Source organism: Patagioenas fasciata, chromosome 8, assembly GCF_037038585.1.
Source record: "Patagioenas fasciata isolate bPatFas1 chromosome 8, bPatFas1.hap1, whole genome shotgun sequence".
In the NCBI taxonomy this organism is placed as follows: Eukaryota; Metazoa; Chordata; class Aves; order Columbiformes; family Columbidae; genus Patagioenas; species Patagioenas fasciata.
In genome coordinates this window covers 39,687,918-39,705,355 of record NC_092527.1, presented here as the reverse complement: position 1 = coordinate 39,705,355, position 17,438 = coordinate 39,687,918, and the positions used below count along the sequence as shown (strand labels likewise).

General features: G+C 48.0%; 1 protein-coding gene across 2 annotated transcripts in view; it reads left to right on the top strand.

The window, feature by feature from the left end:
- Positions 1-9,232: 9,232 nt before the first annotated feature.
- The window catches only part of CTBP2 (C-terminal binding protein 2), a 135,370-nt gene continuing 127,164 nt past the window's right edge, over positions 9,233-17,438 (top strand). The window contains exon 1 of one of the 2 annotated variants that reach the window (XM_065842842.2): positions 9,233-9,364. The gene's annotated coding sequence lies outside the window, so the exon portion shown is untranslated. The remainder of the gene's footprint in view (positions 9,365-17,438) is intronic. The other variant, XM_071812229.1, reaches the window with a different exon arrangement.

Genomic DNA, 17,438 nt, shown 5'->3' with positions numbered 1-17,438 from the left:
CACCCTGCTGTCCCCAGGACCCCCAGGTCCCTTTCCCCTACACTGCTGTCTAATAGGTCATTCCCCAACTTATACTGGAACCTGTGACAGCTGTGATAGCTGTCACTGCTATAACAGTAGAACTGTTCTCGGGCGGACTGTCCTTTGCTTCAACGCACGCAATCTGGCAACGAGCAGCTTTTGGGAGGCCTGGCTGAGATTTGGCTATGGCACTTTGTTTTCCCGTAAGCAATCCTTCCTTCAGGTTGAAGAAGAGGAACAGTGAGTGTCCCCTCTTTAAATTCCCCATTGGAGGTTGCGGCTGTCCCTACCGGTGATTGTGTCCATCGTAGGCGCCTGTGTTTGGTTGCTCTTGGTTATTTAGATTACAGCGGAGGTACAAGGCTCACACAGCTCAGGTCCCTTTGTGCTGTACCAGCACAATATCAACGCCTGGCAACCCATGGGCGCCGTCTTATCTGCATTTACCTTGCTCAGGCTTGAGCTGACCCCACACTTGGTACGTCTCTGGTGACCAGAGAGATTTAAGACACAATTGTGCTATCAATGAAATGCAACTTCTGCTTCCCAGGCACTTAAATCCTTAGAGGGCCTTGTTTAGGGCTGCACTGCTTCAGTTTCATACCAGTAACTTCATCATTAGCATAAAAACACAAAAGCGATGTTCTGGTGAATAGGATGCTGGCCAGGGACTGCTGAAATGCAGCTTTGCCCTGACCTACCGAGGGACTTGGTGTGAGTCGCTTCATCTCTGTTTTCAGCCGGTATTTCCTTTGAGTCTGCAGCCTGCAGGTGGGACTGAGATGATCTTCCCAAGGGCAGCCTTGACAAGGTCAAGGTCAGACCTGCTGTCTGTCCTGCTCTGGTCTGTCCCACCCCATCTCTTGTCTCTGATGCGGGTCACGATGGATGTTGCTGGATAAACTCCGAGAAACAGAACATACCCCTTCCAGCTTCCAACAACCAGTGGTACAGAATCATTTTGGTTGGAAAAGACCCTCAAGATCCTTGAGTGCAAACGTTAAACCAACACTGTCACTAACTGATGTCTCTGAGAACCTCATCTATGTGTCTGTCCAACCCTCCAGGGATGGTGACTCCAGCACTGCCCTGGGCAGCCTGTTCCAATGCCCCACAGCCCTTTGGGGAAGAAATGGTTCCCCAGATCCAAACTCAACCTCCCCTGGTGCAACTTGAGGCCGTTTCCTCTGCTCCTGGCGCTTGTTCCTGGGGAGCAGAGCCCGACCCCCCGTGGCTCCAAGCTCCTTTCAGGCAGTTCAGAGATCAGAAGGTCTCCCCTCAGCTCCTGTTCTCCAGCTGAACCCCCCAGGTCCCTCAGCCGCTCCCATCACACTTGTGCTCCAGCCCCTCACCAGCTCCGTTCCCTTCTCTGCACTCGCTCCAGCACCTCAAGGTCTTTCTTGGCTTGAGGGGCCCAACACTGAACACTGAGGATTCCTGAGCCCAGAGCCTGTATCTAGATGGCCACGTGCCGTGACCACCGATGGACCCGTAGTCCGTGAATTAATTTCAGCCCCATTTAACCCACGGTATAATTTGGCTCCACAGCATTTTGGTGGCAGGATGTTGTGCAATTTAATTTTGTACCACAAGAAAAGACTCTCCGGTTTAAAATCTGATACTGAATGGTGATTCGATACATTCTCATTTTATAAGTATTAGCGAATACTCATTCCCCATTCCCTTTCCCACACCCATCAGTGTTTTACAAATATCTGTCATACTCCCTTTGGCCAACTCTTTTCCAGGGGTTGGGTGCTGTGTATTCCCCAGTATAGAAAAGATAAAAAGCAATATAAAAGCACACTGAAGGTGCAGGCAATTGAAGCAAACCTGTGTTTGTGGAGGCGAACACTGAGGAAGCCCACGGCAGATAAGGGGGAGGCAGCGGGAAGGGCTCTCTGTGTCTTTATCTCAGTTTGTTTAGAAACACCTGGCACATACATCAAATTAGCGCATCCAAATGCCCTTCAAACTTTAAACCAGACGGATTGATTCAAGAACCTTTCATTAAACTTCCCTGGAAAGATTAAACATCAGCCATGTGTCGTATCAGGACAACAATTCCGCTCACGTGGAGATGACATTAAGATGTTTTACAGAGGGCTATACAAATGCGTATGCACTCGGTGAGGCTTTTCTCCAGACCTGCTTAAAAGATTAAATTAATAAAGTGGGAAAAAAATGTACCCCAATAATTCTGCATAATTATTTCACACATATGCAGGGGAAAAAAAAAAACAATAGTACTCTCAAAAGGGGAATTTGTGTGTCTGCATCGTTTTGCTCATGTTTGCAAAGGGAAATGGATTTGAAAACTTCCCATCAACGCTGAATTCGGTGTCTGTAGTAGGGCAGAAGTAATATGTATCGCTTCTTTCTAATCATCGACTCCGTTCAGGAGCTCTCAGCATGTAGCTCCTTTTCTTTCTCAATGGGAATAAATCTGCCGAGAAGAGACGACACCAACAGATTATGAAAAGTATCATCCCCAAATTTGTGCGGCTTTATGAAAATCAGTCAAAATCTATATTTAATTGAATGTGTACAAAGCATGGTGCCGAGCCCACAGTTACATCACAAAACAACTGTTGCTATTACAATCAATGCACTATTGAATTAAATTGGTTTATGTGTTGTATTAGAGTATCCCATGTGTTTTGCTGGTCTTATAACACACTTGTTGCTGCGGTTGATGCCAGCAGAGGATTAATGTATCCTGATAAAGTGTGTGGGTGTTCATCCCCTCCAGCACCCCACATTCACCTCCCCAACACAACCAGTATTTAAAATAGACATATTTAACAGCACCAGCGTCTTTTCTCCTGCAGATCCTGCAAAACGCAGCGTCATGGTTCTGAGAGTGAAGAACCCAGCGCTGTAACCTCTGCCACACGCCACACCGAAACAGTCATATATTAACACGGGGTCGGAGCCCGACAAAACGCTTTTAAGACGGCCTAAGCCATAAACCCAGCCCTGCGCCCCCTGCCCCGGCTGCTCCTGCCACCGGGAGCCTCTCCCCGCACGAGCACGTGGCCGGGGGCAGAACCAGCTTGGGGAACACATCCAGCTGAAAATAAGCGCTTTTTTTTTAATTGTCTTTTTTCCCCCCAGGATTAGCGCTCAGCTGGATCCGTTCCCTGGTGCACTTCACCTTGCAGCTGCACAAGCGCTAGCGCCGGGGCCCCAGCAGCCAAACGCTTCTCGAGGCACTTGCGGCAGCAGCTGAGCACAAGGCTCCAGAGAGGCCATTTTTAAAAATACACTTAGTTTTCTTTCAAAATTATTAAGAACTGAGAGACTTTCTGCATAGGCTACAAATAACCCATAGCTTTCCAGCCAGGAGCTCACAGAGCCCCATGGCCCCGCGGTGGGACATGACCAGGATGGATGTGCAAGTTCTCTGCCTGCAGAGCGGGGGGCAGGCAGGACAGGGCAGGACCGAGGAGGGTGATTTGGGGTCTCCCAGCCCACACACAACCACCCACATCAATTCAGGATCAGAGTTTGGGGTCGCAGCACCTCAAATTGCTGGAAAGGGCTGTTTGGCATTGGAACAGGCTGCCTAGTGGTGAAGTCACCATCCCTGGAAGGGTTTAAAAGGCGTTTAGACGAGGTTCTTGGGGACATGGTTTAGTGCTGGAGTTAGGTTATGGTTGGACTCAATCCTGAGGGTCTTTTCCAACCAAAATGATTCTATGATTCCATGACTCTAAATACCAAGGCAGCATCAGTATAAGAGAATAGATGCTGGCTGTCTCCTGTAAGACACCCCCTCAAAATGCCCCCATGGAAGCGGGGAAGAAAAAATACGGAGTATTATTCCTGGCAACCTCTGAAATCAAAGCTGCCTTGATGTTTTTTCCTTTGTTTTCCTATGCTGAGCAAGATTCCCCATGCTTACAAACCAGAAAGGAGACAAACCCATTCACCCTTCTTTCTCTGGGCTCCCACAGAGAACTTGTGGCATAAATGAGCCCTTTTCCTTTATGTTAAGCTAAATACTGTTCCATTATGAAACTTCAGGTCTGCAGTGCAAACCTTTTAAATGTGTAAAAAATAATGTTAGAGTAATGAAATACTAAAAACTAAGTCTAAATAGGGGTGGGGAGGCAAGTGGCTGACCTAATAGAGATATACTGCCTTTAGGAGCAATGATTTTCTCCTGAAGCAATCCTTTGCATTGGATGGCATCCTTAATGGTAAATTATACAACAAGTGGTCTGAACCCCTCCTCTTAATGAACTTTTACAGGATTGATACCAAGTGTAAGACTTTTGCCTTCCCACTAGAAGTACAATGGTGCTTTTATACCCACATCAGTCTGGTGTGAGAGCAAAACTATGTGAGGAACAACCCGTCTTGTCAATGTTTAGTTAGAGAACCCTTTACCAAATACATTTTGGAACAAATTCATCCCTGGTTTGCATCAATGACAGTGGTGAAATGAAGGATGCTTTTTCTCCCAGTGCATTTTAAATTTGAACTTGAGTAGTAATATTAAAAGTGGAGTCTGCAGTAAAATAAACCAATTCATTTCTCTAGGCTCCAAATTTACACACACAAAAACCTTTAAGGGAAATTCCTTGATGTATTCATATTCCTGCTTATCGTACCTATATTACAGACAGTTAAACCAAATTCTAGGCTTAAGTTTCTGGATCAATAGAACTGGTAGAAAATGAATGTTTGCTGCCACCAATTTGTAAAAAACATGAGCACCTTCTTAAACATAGATGGTGATTTTAATGAATATCCATTATAAACTAGCCAGCCTATCTGTTCAAAACCAGCTATGTTTTAAAAACTGGTAAAAAATTAATGGGATATTGACATCGGTGCCGAGTATGTGGCCTTACTCAAGATATACATTTCATTTCTAATGATTGAACCTGGCTGAGGAGGATCTGGGCAGGATTTGTGTCTGCCGGTTCCTACACAGCACTGAGTAACCAAGTTGCACAACCACTCGCAGCAGTAAAATAGCCGGTCTATTCTAGTCAACAGATACTCGCTCCAAATCTGCAGAGATCATAGAATCATCGTAGAATGCCAGGGATTGGAAGGGACCTGGAAAGCTCATCCAGGCCAATCCCCCCATGGAGCAGGAACACCCAGCTGAGGTTCCACAGGAAGGTGTCCAGGCGGGTTTGAATGTCTGCAGAGAAGGAGACTCCACAACCTCCCTGGGCAGCCTGGGCCAGGCTCTGCCACCCTCACCGGGAACAAGTTTCTTCTCAAATTTAAGTGGAACCTTTTGTGTTCCAGTTTGAACCCATTGCCCCTTGTCCTGTCATTGTTTGTCACCGAGAAGAGCCTGGCTCCATCCTCCTGACACTCCCCCTTTCCATATTGATCCCCATGAATGAGTCCCCCCTCAGTCTCCTCTTCTCCAGCTCCAGAGCCCCAGCTCCCTCAGCCTTTCCTCACACGGGAGATGCTCCACTCCCTTCAGCATCTTGGTGGCTGCGCTGGACTCTCTGCAGCAGTTCCCTGTCCTTCTGGAGCTGAGGGGCCACAACTGGACACAATATTCCAGGTGTGGTCTCCCCAGGGCAGAGTAGAGGGGCAGGAGAACCTCTCTGACCTACTGACCACCCCCTTCTAACCCACCCCAGGTACCATTGGCCTTCCTGGCCACAAGGGCCCAGTGCTGGCTCATGGTCACCCTGCTGTCCCCAGGATCCCCAGGTGCCTTTCCCCTACGCTGCTCTCTAATAGGTCATTCCCCAACTTATACTGGAACCTGGAGTTGTTCCTGCCCAGATGCAACACTCTACATTTGCACGCGCTGAAATGTATGCACCGAGAGCCACCCAGCTGAAGTCAATCTGACTCTCCCGCTGCGTAACATCCACGTGGCAGCATCGTTTTTGCAGGATCAAGGCCCACATTTGAGTCTGCAAATCAACCTCTTGGTGAAAACCAGATTGGAAATGTTATTTATTTTATATACATTTGTCTGTTTTAGTTCCTCGCGAGGTCTGGAGACGCAGCAGGAGGTGCCGCGTGTCGGCAAAGCGCCGAGGGAAGGTGCGACTGTCACTGAGCCTCGCGGGACGTGTCTGGCTACCAGGGACCCAGCGTGTGGGTCAGGAAACAACATCCGAACATCACCCTTTGCCTGAGTGCATGCGAATAGAAACCAAGGTACTGCAAGAGAAACGTGTAATCCCCTACTAAAAATAATTATAAATTCACCAATCCTAACTACAGACACAGGGGCTACAGACTTTCTGTTATATTTTAGGAAGAACATTATTGAAGCGAGGGAGGGGAACCCTGGCTGTTGGGTAAACCTAGCACCCCAAACACCCGCTTCCCATATTAGAAGGACTCATAAGAAGTGCATTTTTTATAGTTCATTTAATTTCACAAAGGAAAAAAAAATGATGCTGGGAGGGTTTGGTTTCTAAATAGCGCAGGTAACTTTTCAGTAGAGCTACTGATAGTTTAAAACAAGTGTAAGAGAGGGAGAGAAGCAGCTTGAGTTTAGTTTGCTTTGCTTCACAAGCATCCCTCCTAAGCCAAGTGTTCAGGACTATTCTCCAGGGATTATCTGCACAGCCACCCTCCTGCACCCTCAGTCTTTTAAAAATATAGTTAGAGAAGATGTGGGGAATCTGCCTTTTAGATGACAGCCTAGTGCCTGAAACATCTGTCCAGAAAGTGGATAAAACCCAGAAATAATCCGGAGGAAAGAGGCCAGAGCAGAGCTCTGCCCCGTGCGGGATGATCCTTTCCTTTCACTGCTTATGTCCTTCTCTTGCCCCAAAACTGCTGCTCCCCAGCCCTGGGAAGCCGAAATGCTGCTCTCCAAGCACGTGCCGAATTTTGCACACACCAGTGAGATACTGGAGGAGTTGAAGCCCCTTCAAGGTCGGGCAGCAGCGCAATGCAAGTTTTAAAAGCTGCAATTGGCAGTTAAAATCCTATCGTTTCAGGCCCCCCACTGAACCTACCATGTATCTTTTTTTTTTCCCAGTAGCTAATTACAAAGGCTATTTCACACTTGATGAATGTTCGATCGCAATCCAAATAGTTTGCAGAAAAATCCACATGCCTGACGATTGCCCCCTGCTAAACTCCAAGACGTTTGCTTCAGAGCTTATTCCTTTACAACCTGTAATATAATTGCTCGGGTGATGAAATAATTACTTTTGTCTTTGCCCTCAACGTATGTCACTTTGTTTATATATGAACTCAACATTTATTTATTACAAGCAATCACTATTTGCCATTCTGGCGTCCCCATACATTGCGCACATAATGTTTAACAAAGCAAATGGGCTAAAACAGAGGTGGTTTTAAAAAATCGCCGCGGAAATGCCACGGGCAAGTCGGTGCAAATGGCTGTTATTCATTGCGACCCAAGTTCCACGTGCTAAGGAGCAGCCCATAATATTGTGACAGTTCACAGTGCCACTAACGATGGAAACCCAAGAATTCCTGATAATAGGGAGGCTGATTTTCACGGCGAGGTTTCCTGCAGGCAGGCAGGGTTTTCTCTTTTGCCAAAGGGAATAGTGCAGAATAAGATGCGTCTTCCAGCTGAACGCTGCTACAATTTGCTAAAATCCACTCCGAGGTGCCTGGCTGGACGCACAGGGCCTGGGTACCACGGGGGGGCACGGCTGGGGCCGTCTCAGCATCACACCACGGGGAACCCCTCAACTTCTGCGGGACAGGGGGAGCAGCTCCCAGCAGCAGGTGCTTGGAAAACAAATGATGGATACGGTGTAAACATCCGGTGAGGATCTAAAATGTGTCTGTAAGAATCATGATCTTTAGCTCTTCACCATGTAATTTCACCCGCAAAAACTGAAGCTCGCTTATTAATTTTGATAGACAATTGATCTGGTTCAAGGGTTTTATTTGACTAGAAAAGCCATGTGCATTTTCACAGGCTGATTGAGAAGCGCGGGATATATATAATGCAGAAGGCTCGATGATTATACAACAAAAAGATGGGATCACCACCTGCCCACATTCTTGTGATAAGCAGATGAAGAACGTCTGTCAAAACATTAATTCCCAAATCTATGGGGGTAACGCGGAATACAAATACAAATAAATGCACGTTGGAGTGCGCTCTCGTTATCTCTCATTCAGCCGAACGCCCCGGCGTGATTATACGATAGTCACATCAAATCGGGCGCTCGGCGGCGAGGGATGTGTCAGCCCCTCTGGTTTTGAAGATGTCAACGGCGGGGGCCCAGCGCGCCTGGTGGCCTTTATTCCCCGGCCTCGCCACATCCATTCCCATCCCTACGCGCGGCGAGCGGGGCTATGATACAATAATTGCCATGTCAAGCGGAGGGGCTGGCGGCGATACAAAGAGCCGGGGGGCTCGGGCCGGACTTGGGGGCCGGATCCCGCTGGGTGCCCCGCTCCGAACATCCCCCCCCAGCCCGGCAGCGGCTCCCCGGGCCTGGCGCTGGACCCGGGGGGATGCGCGGAAGCTCCGCGGGCGCGCTGAGCTCGGGTGGCCGAACAAAGGCGGCAGCCGGGCCGGCCCTGCCCGCCCCCCCCCCGCGGCTCCCCGGGCCGCCGCCGAGCGCAACAGGCGCCGCGCCCCGCGGAGCCCCTTCCGCGCCCCGCGGAGCCGCATCCCCGCGGGTGCGCACGGTGCCCCTTCCTACCGCCCCCCCAACGCCGGCGCCTCCTTCTCCTTCCCCCCCCCCCTTCCTCGCTGCGTCTGTTTGTACTTTAGCTGATCCACTAATCCCCCGAGAGAGCCTATTTGTAGTGAAGAGTATCTATAGGGGGCGAGGCTGGTCCATGTGGGTTTGTGTCATTGGTTTGCAAGGAGAGACCCCGCCTATTGCCAAAAAAAAAAGAAGAAGAAGAAGAAGGGGGAAAAAAAAAAGGCAGTGAGAGCTTCTACCTCTCTCTCCGCTCACCCAGCGCGGCGAGGGGGAGCGTCCGCTCCGCCCAGCACCGCCCGGGCACTTTCTGGCTTAAAAAAATTAATAAAAAAAGAGGAAAAAAAAAAGGAGAAAAAAAAAGGAAAAAAATAGGAAAAAAAAAAAAGAGAGCCAGCGACCCTCCCCCCTTCAAAGTTGCAATTAGCATCCTCCCCGCTGCTGCTGCCCGGCGCGGCGGCTCCGCTGCCCCCGTCCGCTCCCGGCGGGCGGAGCAGGAGAGCGGGGAGGGGGGGGAAGGATTAAGTTGGGGTTTTTTTTGTTGTTTTTTATAATTTTTTGTGCGGTGTGCGAACGGGTGGCGTTTTTAAGGTGGATCTCCGGCAGGCACAGCCCGGTGGATGCGGGCAGGGATGCGGAGCTGAGGAGCGGAGCGGGGCTGCCGGGCCGAGCGGAGCCGCGGCGGCCGGGAGCAGGTAAGGGGGTGGCGGCGACAACCGGGCGCTGTCGCTTAGAGCTGCGCGACACGAAGGACAAGGGAAAGGCGAGGACATCTTTGCTTTGGATAGCGATGGAGGATGAAAAGGAAAGCGCGGGGTGGGGGGGGGAGGAAGGTGATGCAAGTTGCGCGGGCGCGGAGAGCGGGGGTGAAGTGGGGAAATCTTTTGTTGTGCCGGGCTCCGCATTGTTTACTTAGTGCCGAGCGCCGCCGACAACATCTGCCGGTGGATTAACGGTAGGAAAGTTTGGGCAACGGGATCCCCGCTGCGCTGGTGCGGCCGCCAGCTCCGCGTCCCCCGGCAGCCGCGTCCGCGGCTGCCGGGGGACGCGGAGCAGTCGGCCGCAATCCGCTGGTTTGTTTGTTTCTTTTCTTTAGCGGCTGTTTTTTATTATTATTTCTTAAATAATTTCTATTGGTAACATTTTATTCTTTAAAAAAAATTGTTTTATTTTAAAAATTATTTTTACTTCTTTTTTTTTGGCTACATAACCGGGTTCGCCCCGCAGTCCCCGAGCAACTCACCCGCGGAGGTGCGCGGTTCCCGGTGTCCGCAGGGCAGGGCGGTGCTGGGGGGGCCGCGCCTCCCTCCTTCCTGCCCCACCCCGCGGGGTTCCCGCTGCGAAATGTTCCCAATATTTATATATTTTTGATGTATTTATCCCCCCCCCCCCCCCCGGGTTTGGGAATTTTAAACCACGACATCGCTAGAAAGCAAAAGCGGAGGAGCTGCGCGGATTTACGCTGGGTGCTCTGAGGTTGCGCTTCCCCCCCAAAATAAAAAGAACCACCCCCCCAACTTGCTGAAGGGGAAAGAATAGTCTTTTGTCCTGCCGAGGGACGTGCCCCCAAGGTAAATCCTGACTGGGGTTTAGTTCAGCGCTCGGTACTTTGCCGGGGAGGAGGAAAGTGGGAGATGGAGATCTCAAAGTAGGAGAAGTAATTTTCTTCTTTCAGCTGCACTTCTGAATTGCCTGCGATGAATGTACGTAGCTCTAATTGAAGTACTTTAATCATTCACACTTGATTAACTATTACCGTGACCGGAGGAGAGGAATACGCGGGGCTCCCTCGAACGGGAGGGATGGGATGACATTTTAATCCCGTGTTTTAAAAAACATTAGTGAAGCAGGAAAACCGATAGCCGGTTAGGTATAATGGACCGTTGTTTTCATACAGATGGTGCCTGACCGACGGGAATGAAATTGCAGTTATTGCAGATATTTTTTGTGGGAGGAAAGGAAAAAAGGCATGTACTTTTCAGTTTGTTTAAGCAGAGTGAAGAAAATAATGATAGACGAGATGCCTGGTGACAAAATGCTTTTGTTCCTGTTTCCATCAGTGCATAAGGGCGCCGACCTGCTTTAGCATTCTTTAAAGGTCTCTTTACCAAGGAAAATTGAAGACGGTCTCATTATAGGAGAGTGTGTTCAGAATACCATGAGGTATTTATGAATTCAGAGGTGATTGTTGAATCGCAGACATTTCAATTACGCATCCTGTAGTAAAAAAAAAAAAAATATATATATATATATGTGGCGGTGTGTTCTGTAATCTATTATTACCATAAAGCTGATTTGTGCCAGAGCTGGCCCAGGGAATGGGCTCGAATCTTAAACAAAGATTTATATTCTTCGCCTTGCAAAACTTTGTGCTGCAGGGGCAGCCCGGAGTTCCCATACAAGCGATTGTTTGGGAAACGGCAGCTATGGTCAAGTATTTTTCTGGAAGATCTGGCGTTGTGAATGCAGGACGGTATTTTTAGAAAGGAGCTCTTTATTTTTGGCTGGGTTTGGGAAGCCCACCTGTTAGTCATTAGTGGGGACAGAGGTTGGCTTTCATCGTTAGCAAAGCCGGGCGCATCTGGGGCCGCGGGCGGTTACTCGCTTGGTCAGGCACTTCCAACCATGGACAACCAAAGCATCGTTCCTTTTAAAAGTCATAACTAAGCGTTTCTAAAAGTGAATAGAAATGAAGATAGTTTAGGCAGAGCGCTGAACCACTCCTGTGGTTTGAAATGCAGATTGCGGGAGCCTTGGACTTTTCATTTTTCCCCTAGAATATCAGCCCGAGATGCCTCCTTGGACCACACTCCTATTGCCAGCTTTACAGCATACGAACTGTAGATGTTTTATTCTTGCTGTCTGCTTCTCTTGTTTTTAAGGTAGTTTTCTCCCATCCCAGCCCATTTGGGATCCCCGCAATTTGCATCCCTGGAGTATAATGCTCCACAGCCCCGTTTACCAACAGCTCCCTCTTATCCCAGCCTGCTTTTGGATGGCAAAGCTGTGCCTGTTTCCACTCCTCATTCTCCTGCATGGGAAACGCTCAAAGGAATTTCCATATAGCAAAAACGGTAGCACAGACTGTTGTCTGTAACGCTGTCATTTCAGTACGGACACTTGTCACTGGGGTCCGGTGATAATAATCCTCATATCGGGAAAAACATCAGCCTCAAAGGATGAGGTCCCAGGCAGGAGTTGGACGTAACGTCCCAAAACCTTTGGCCGGGAAAGTTGATTTATTTATCAGGCTGGCCGCAGTTCAAATACAACTTCTTTGCTTCAGCTGACTCTTGTGAGAATACATGTGTTCTACTTTAATGAAAAAAGCCTTGAATCTGGGTTTGCCCAAGCTTTTGGAAGAGGCAGGTTAATTTTGGCTGTTCTTTCGGCAGTGTTCGTCAGCTGTGGGAATTGCAAGTGGCTTTGTCCTTAAGCAGAAGAAATGGGAAAGCTGCTCTGAACACAGCACTGGCAGTTTGCAAGTGTTTTGTTAAAATCTGGTGGATGATGCTGTCTCATAAAATCTGATAGGTGTCATATTTACTCCGCACATCAGATCTAGCCAGTATTCCCTTCTCTGCTTTATATTCTACTTGTAGTAAGTCAAAGAAGTGGAGGGTGGAGCTGCTGGCAAGGAGCTTTTCAAACTGGGGTGATTACACCTGCCCTAGAAATTTGGGATTTTTCAGAGTACAGGGACCCCTCAGCAACTTCCATTACCCCAAATCTGTTTGCAGCTCCCCCCAATAAAATCACCCCTCTTTGTACGTTTGGTTATTCCAACAGAGAATAAGGAGATGTGATATGAATCTTAGTAATTTTTATACTTGTTCTCCCACTCGCTTAGGAATTCAGGTCTGTCCTAAGATGGGTAAAGCTCTGATATATCTTTTATTTCTTCTGCACAGCCCGCTTAACTCTTAAAATGAAAGTGACTGTTGCGCTGAGGATGTTTAGATCCTTGGCTCTGACAAGAGAAGCGGCCTCAAAGCTCAGAGGTGAACCAGGGGGGCCCTCGGGGTCCCCTCGTGCAGGGGACACTGAACATTTGAGGGGTGGTTTTGGAGGTGCTTTCACTCTCAACTGAGATAACACAGACATTTAAGCCAGGAATTGGTGTTTTCTCTGCCCTGTATGTGATGCTGGAAGATGTAATTCCAAAATGCGGTTCGTCCCGCCCAGGCAGACCTGGGCCAGATCTTGTTCCTTCTCTCATCTACCTGTGGTTCATTTATTTGGTTCTTCTCCTTTGCCAGATAGAATCAAGATTTAGCTGAAAGGATAAAATATGCCATGATTATCCTTTGCCCCAGCGAGGGCGTGGAAACCAAACCTCCTCGGAGTGCCCCACATCTCAGCCCCATCGTGGTGGGGAGACCGTGATCTTTGGCCTTTTACAGAGCACCAGGTAGCAATCTCTGAGAAGCCAGCAGGAGTTTTTGGTAACCGAGCACAGAAGAATCGGTTGTGATGTATTTGGTTCTACAATGACCGATGATGCGTTGGGAGTGTGCGCTCCCCTCGCTCGCACCCTGAGCCCCGGTGACTTCTTAAGAACCAGGAATTGTTCTCACAGGAGTAAACATCTGGAGTTTTAAATTGTTTGTCATTTCTCCGCTCTGAGGTGGTGCCGCTGGCGGGAGGTCGCGTTTGGGAAACGCGATGGTGAGAATGCAAAGAGAATGATGAAAAGTTCTTGTTCGGAACAGAAATCCTGTTTTGTCGTGTTTGGCTTCAAGGAAAGAAGGGGCCTGAATCCAGATTTGCTCCGATCTCACTTTGATTTGACAGCCTGCTTGAACTTTCTGTGTTCAGATTGTGGGATAATCCCTGCTGCACAAGCTTGGGGTTTGCTTTGCTCGGTTGGCTTTGTTATACATGTGAAAGGAGCACGGTGGTGATGGGTGGGAAGATCTTGATGGTCCTTCTGGCAAAGTCAGTGGCGGTTTTTTCCTCCATAGTGATTTCTTTTTTTTAGTGCCGGGATTATATTATTTGTAACTTCTATGGGATTATTTTTTTAAAAAGCGCAGCTGGAATAGCGAGAGAGGGAAGACATGGGATGGAAGCAGAGTGACCTGATGGGGAGGTTTACATCTACACACCTCGAAGGTCCGTGCTGTGGGGTCGCAGTTGGCTTTGGCCGCTCTGAGGGCTGCGGTTACGTGTCCTACATGAGAAGCATGGCCTGGAGCAACGCCGCTGTTTTCCCCCCAAAATCAGAGCTGTGGTGTGATGTCCCTGCCCCCGTTCTGGGGGATGCCAGAGGTTCATCCCCACTCTGCTGTTTTACCGGGGCAGGACCCCCCCTGGGGTGCCACCACCCCGGGTGTCCCCATGGGAACTGTGTGCGCTTGCGTTATGTGGTTATTTTGGATAATTCAGCTTTGTTTGTCAAAGACACGGTATTCTGGGCGGATCAAGGTAGGCATTTTGATAGGCATCCATAAAGTCCCATCTGTTCTGGGACTTTAGTGTAACACGCAAATAAAACCCAAGTTACTCAGATATATCAGTACTAGATTTTAATTATTAACGCCTTGCTCCTCCAACCTGATCTGGCAGTCATTTCATGCATACTTTAAGCTTCTGAAAACCAGTGGTCCTGCTGAAAGTCGCTGCCCTGCTTCCTTCAGGCTTCTCCCTACGCCTCCTGCCAGGAGCAGCTTTCACATGGTTAAAATAACGTGCTTGCTTGTTGGATTTTGGGTTCCGCTTCCCCGGATCCTCTCCTTAATCCCCACCAGCAGTCGGAACACCTTAGGAAGGACCTTTGCCACCATGGTGGCCGAACTAGGGTTGAGCAAAACCCCCAGGTGTAGAAATCAGGGCCCGTGAGGTTTCGCAGGGCTGCTGGTAGGATCGTCGCTGAATGTATTTTTCACACGGGGACCACTGCGTTTGCTCCCGTGTCCCTTCACTTGTGTAATGTTGTCAAACACTCAGCCGCTATTTCTTTGCGACAACACATACCAATTATTACTTAAATAGACCCCTGAAGCACAGCGCGGAGGGAGAATGTGTGGATTAGAGACATAATATTTACAACGAGCCAAGTCCTTAATGAGACCGGGAATAATGCAGATGGATTCGCCGTTGCTAAATATAACAGATATGTAATGGATGCTGACTATCGTTTTATTATTATTCTTTTTTTTTAGTTTTTTCGTTTTGGAAACAGAGTGAAACAGAGTGGCTTCTGTGCTGAGGAAATCGGCACAAGATTGTAAGATATTCCAAAACGTGTTTGGTTTTTGGTTGTTATTCTGATAACGCTAACATGTGGCTCTGCAAGGTGTGAGTGACCCTGGCAGAAGGAGGAGATGGAAGTCCATTCGTTTCTGCGCAGCTGATGGAGCTGATAGCATCCTCGTTAGGGTAGAAATGAAACACACCTGACAATTAATGGCAGGGCTGGTGCCTGCGCAGGCAGTGGCTGCCGCGCTGTGGGGTGTGATGAGCTTTGCGGGGGCTCAGCCCAGCTTTATGAATATTATGGGGAATATTTGTGAATATTTAAGGAAGCTGCTGGGACACGGTTCCTCCCTTCTCCATAAAACATTCCCTTTTGTTCCTACCCGTGTGAGCACAGGGCAGCGCTGTCATTGAGGGGTCCCCTGGCTTTTCTGCATCATCCCTGTCCCAGCATCCCAAATGTCCATGTGTACATCCACATACATACCTGTTCGTACATCCATATATATACACCAATGTATACATCCACATACATACTTGGCCAAGGCTTCCCTAAGGTCTCCGTGGCCTTCCCGTTCCTCTATGGGTGATGATTGGGGTGTGAGGAGCTCGTAGCTTATGTTCCAGATAAAGTTTTTAATTAAAACTTGGCCTTCCAGAGGCCCCTTTGAATAACTACATCTTGTCAGCTCTCGTCCTTGCTTTTATCAGCCTACCCATTAGTTTTACGATGATAAATGTGTGTGGGGGAAAATGTTCTTTATTTGTGTTAGCTGGAGGGAAACCCTGTGAATTCCCCTTTATCAGAGATGGCAATGGTACCTGCGGAGCTGTCAGAAAGTGTCGACTTCTTTGTTATTTTTATGCGGAAAATCTGGTTCTTCATGAGAGGGGATGTTAGAAGAAATCGGCAATTTAAGCAAAGTAATTAAGCTAAATACTAGAACATTACACTTAAAAATTGAGAGGCTTGAGCTTTGCTGTGGTTAGTGGTGGATGAAATTAATTTAAATTCAATATATGGAAAGAACCCCTTTTCATCAGCTTTCGTCATCTTGAAGTTATCTGAAGTTCCACGATCCTGCAGCACGAGCTTGTGCAAGTTCTGTATTTGCCACTTGTGCGAGGAACCCTTTTCATACAAAAATGGTACAATGCGACGTTTGAGCCCAGAATTAGGGTACCCAGAAGTTTAGTACTGGAATACCTGTGCTAACTTCACCTTTTACCCTTTGATAATAACAATATTTCTCAGATGAAATACCTATTTTCTGCTCCTAGAAGGAAACCAGATTCTTTAATAGGCTGTAATATTGTTCCTCCGTGGGAGCCGGGATGCCCATTGATCTGGTAGCCCCGTGGCTGCGAGTGCAGCCCTGCCAGGGCATCCAAGGTGGCAGCGCCTGTTGCTTTTCCATACGATTCTATATTATTCTGACATATTCTTCCCATCCGTAACGTTTGAAGAGCAGAAAGCGCGTATTTATATCTCTGTACCTGGACAACAAATGTTGTGAGTATTAGAAAAAAAGCAGCATAGGCAGATTTGGGGAGACAAAGTGCAATTTCAGTTTTCTCTAGCCAAAAGCTTGACGTGTTCCTTGAATTTATGCTTGAGGTGTTTGAGGTGCTGGATGCTGAATTGGGGTGCACAGCCCTTAGGATACTTTGCATGTCTGAGTACCTGAGAGATGTGGAGAGTGGGAATCAGAGCTTGAGGAAAGAAGCAAAGGGATGCCGGGAAAGCTGTGGCTGATGGTGATGAGAACAACCAATGGTTTCTATAAAATGTTAGAAATAAAACTAGGTTACTAGGGAAAGCTAATAGAAAAGACAAAAATATTATGCTTTTTGTTAAGAGGGAAGGTAATAGTGTGTTTAGACACCGTTACGATTGTGGTAGAAGTGGATGTTAAACAGCAACTGTTTTAATCAGACTTCTGTACGTCAGTCCCAATGTCTCATTTGACGTGGAGACTGAGCTGTTAATGTGTATTTTTTACCAAGTCTTGAAATACTGGAGAATTCCCCACGAGCTGCAGCAATACCGATGTTGTATTATTAGAGAAAAGAGGTAAATGGGCCAGGCTGAGTAACACGGACCTGTCAGCTTAACGAGAGTCCTGGCAAATGGTCCGAGGGGTCGGGATGTGTTCAATAGGGAGGGCAGGACGGCGATGCCTCCGTCTCCATCAGCACAAGTTTGGGGCAGAACATTCTCTACAATGAACTTTTCTGTTTCCCTTTAAAGAGCTCGTTGATGTGATTGATAAAGGTAACCGCGGGGGTTTTTATTCACTTAAAATTCAGCAAGAAATGCAGCTTGGTGCAGCACCGCTGTTTTGGCTGGGAATGTGCAAGAAGAGTGGCTGAGACCCAGCAGAGTGTCAGCTATCAAAATACAGTTGTAAAATCAGAAATAATTTCCAAACATCTATTTCTAGCTGCCTCTCTAAGCGCCTTTTTTTTGGTTTTTGGTGTCCTTCTGCTGCTAAACGTGTTTGTGAGCAACCTGTGATAAGGCAGAGCCACCGTTGCTAACGCCTGAAATGTCACTTAAAGACTGGGAGA